This window comes from Pinus tabuliformis, chromosome 1_2 (genome assembly GCF_031772625.1).
Source record: "Pinus tabuliformis cultivar Carrire ecotype Pingquan chromosome 1_2, CPIR1, whole genome shotgun sequence".
Taxonomy (NCBI): Eukaryota; Viridiplantae; Streptophyta; class Pinopsida; order Pinales; family Pinaceae; genus Pinus; species Pinus tabuliformis.
This window is the reverse complement of record NC_142298.1, coordinates 397,559,006-397,562,950: the sequence shown is the minus strand read 5'-3', so window position 1 is coordinate 397,562,950 and position 3,945 is coordinate 397,559,006.

Sequence of the window (3,945 nt, the reverse complement as noted above, 5' to 3'; positions counted from 1 at the left end):
AGGGTCTGTGAAGACAGGGAAGAGAGATACCCCCTCTCCTACTTGTCTGAACTTACCTCACGACTGTTCTGCCTGGCTTCTGCGACGAGTTGGTATCCATAGTTGCTACTCCTAGGGATCTACACAGGTGGCTGCGGAGGGGAATCCTGTGGCACTTGAGGTCGATGTTGCATCACTCTCAACGGTACTACTGGAGGGCACCCTTGCGAAGCTTGGGGGCTTGCACCGGCGTAGGCTGTTGTTAGGAGGTTAGCGTAACTTCCTCTGTTACCTTCGCTGATAGGATTGGGCCCTCATCATCCCAGACTATCTTCGAAAGGCCCCTTAATTCACTTTCTTGTATTTTGGTGTCAGGTCCTAATCACCTGGAGCGGAAATACTTGGAAGTTGTTTGACTGGCTTTTATCTTTAGGGACTTTATAGTGTGTGCTCTGTGCTCTTAGTTGGCCTGGCTTTCAATTTCTTGAGTCTTTAGTTAGATCATAACAAAAAATTTAAAGTGGCTAACCGATCACCTAGACGGTCTCGAAGACTTCGTGGTCTTTCACCACCAAGTTTAGAGCCTTCTCCTAGAAGGCGCAGAGGTAATACTGCTGGTGGGTTTCGTCACATGGTAGTTGACGCATCGGGGATTGATCCTCCTCTCGGGGGCATTAGTGTTCAAGAAGGGCCTGGCACTTCCGCAGAACAAGAGAGGAACACTCCAGTTCTTTCTCGAGTTCTCTTTCAAGCAGAGAATAACATAGAGGTAGAAGAACTCTCAGAGTCGTTAGCGGCTCCGAATTCTCCCCTACCATCTAGCCATCCGGACGTATTACAATACGTTGGGACTCCGACGCATAGATCGTCAAGTCCAGGTTACGTTACGCGCTTATCATCGATGACCACTACTGGAAGCATGGCTTCTACTACAAGTGCTACAACTATGCAGACTCCAACATCGGTACAAGGGGGAGGAACGATTTCCATCTCCTCTGCTTCTTTGTTTAGATCTTTTGCTAGCACATCTTTAGTTGGGTCTACCTCCATTCCGTCCATGAGTGGAAATTCCCAAACCAATTCTTTTGGTTCTGGATTCTTCCCATTTGGCACCCATTCACAAGGTATTGCTTCAGTTCTGTTTAGTGCCGCCATGTCCATGATGGGTGGATCGGCTTCATTCCAAGGTTTTCCTTTCGGAAGTGGTCATATACCACATTCCAACCCGACAATAGGATCCATGCCTTTTTCTTCTATAGGACAAAGCAGCAATCCTTTCCAAGGTTGGACTAACCCTGTGGTTAGTGGCGCGAGAACTGGGAATCCGTTTTTCGGCCAACAAGGGAATAGGCCGTACTCCATAGTTAGTTCGTTTCAAATTATTCCTCCCTTAGCTTCGGCTTGCAATCCGTATCAGGGGTTATCAACTGCTTATAATCCTTTAGGAGGAAACTTCGCTGGTTATGGAGGCTTTGCGGCCGGAGTTGGTCAAACTCTGAATTTTACTAGATCACAAGGCTTGCCTTTTGGTTCAGCCAGTTCTGCTGGTTACTTTGGGCAGCCTGGTGCCTTCCAAAATCTAGGCCAATCTTTTCAGAACTTTGGGAGCTCTGCCCAGTCTGGGTGGAATCCCCAAGGTCCTCCTAGGCTTCCGTTTCTGGCAACTTTGAACTTGCCAAATCTCACTAAGTTAACAAACGATCCAATCAAGTACAATCCGGCCTGGCCTCCGGTCCCAACCAAACTCCCTTCGGACATTCCAAAATTCGAAGGGAAGAGCGGTGAAGACCCAGGCAACCATGTAACCACATTCCATTTGTGGTGCTCATCGAACTCCCTTATCGATGAATCGATTAGGTTGAGACTTTTTCAACGCACCTTGACTGGTAATGTGGCCAAATGGTATATAGAGTTTCCAGGGGGTAGCTTTACATCTTTCGCTGACTTAGCTAATATTTTCTTAAATCATTTCCAGTTGCCTGTCCGTTATGATGCCGGAACTGAACTTCTGGCCACTTTTCGTTAGGATAAGGCAACTCACATTTCTGACCATATTCAGGAATGGAGACGGAGAAAGAGGCTCATTAAAGCCGAAATCCCTCCGGAGTATCGTCTCGAATGGTTTTTGAAATCTTTACAACCCGAGATCTCTAAGGATGTCTCCATGTCTGGAGTCTATTCTGAGGAGCAAGCCATTTTTAGGGCCCAGCAATTAGAATTGATCTACTCTCAGTCTGGGATCCTACAAAAATACTTGCCAGATGCTCCTGGGTATAAGGTTGACATAGCTAAGTCGAAGCCAGGTCCCCACGCAGATGGTATCGTTGGGTTGGTAGACACGAATGCAGTGAACTTGTTGAACCAATTGCAGCAGTTGTCTTTACAAACTGCTTCTAACAACCAAGTCACATCGTCTAACCCTCTGGCTTCCCAAACTTCTTCGATTAATGTCGTCCAATCTGATAACCCCAAAGGAAATCAAAATTCCAATGGAAAAAAGAAAGGACGAGGAAAGAAAAAGAACCAGGATGGGAAGGCTGACACAAATAAATCTGACAATAATGCTGGTGGTGGTAGAAATTAGTCTAGAAAGAAAGTCAAGTTTCCATGCAAGTTTTGCAGTGGAGACCATTTAACTCACCTCTGCCCCAAGATTGAAGACGCTCAGTGCTTGTTAGGGCAGCAAGGGACTTCTAGTTCTCAGGCTGTGTTAACCAACCCTTTTCCCTAAGGGCAACAACTTCTTGCTGGCGCGAGTTCAAATCCTGGTACCTCTGCAGGAGGCAACCCGGAAGGGGACAAATCATCAAATGTTTTCATGATGGGTTCTCATGCTAATGTGGCCACACGGTCACGCGATTATGGTGAAGGTGAAACTTCCAAGGGTAAATCAGTTCCCGAAACTAACAACCCACTTCATATTGAGCGACCTTCTATCGAGACTATACCACTGGTACCGAAGGGTTCCGCTAAACGCGCGACTATCAACCCTAATATTAGGTCAACCCATAATTACTCCATTATTGAGGATCTGGCTCAGAGTCCATGTGCTATGTCCGCTTTAGAGGTTCTCCAGTCATGTCCTGCTCAAAGAAGTGCCTTGCTATCGGCAATGGGGGCAGTGGATCCAAGTAATTCCTTAGCTCTCACTTTTGATATGAATAAAGTCAAAAAGAGACTTCCTCATCACATGGCTTTCCACATAAAGTCTACCTACCAGAAAACGAATATTTTTCGGACAGTTATAGATGAGGGAGCTTCCACGTGTGTCATGTCTATGTCATGCTGGAAGGCTATTGGATCACCGTCGGTTGTCCCTTCACCTACCCTCTTGACAGCATTTGATGGTCATTCTCATAGGCCATACGGGATTATCCTAGCCTTTCCTATATGTGTTGGAGGGAAGGGCATTAATATTGAAGTAGAAGTCATTGATGCTAACCTAGACTACAATCTCCTCCTAGGAAGGAACTGGGTATACGAAATGGAAGTCGTTGTTTCGACTCTGTTTCGTGTCGTTTGCTTTCCTTATGAAGGGAAAATCGTTAAGGTTGATCAATTGGATTATTCTCCAGTCGATCCTCGAGCAACTTCGGACTCTACTATTCCCTTAGTGGATAACCCTCGTCTGCCTACTGAGAATTTAGGAGTCGGGATGTACTCTTCATTAATGGGTACGTTTGATCTTCCCCCTCCTACGGCTAGAATAGATACAATTTCATCCTCCAGGGACCCTTTACGGAGAGAGTTTGTTCAAACTCCTTATTCTTCAGATCCTGGAACCTTAGCTTCATCTGTGACCACATCAGATGACGATAAGGCGGGTGGAATAGAATCTCTTATGTCTGTAGTAGAACCTAGATGTGAATCTATCGATAACTCTGCAGATAACCATTCTACTCCTTCCTCTGGGAAAGAGATAGATGGTAATGTGGCTCATATTCGGACCCTTGATTCCACCTCTGC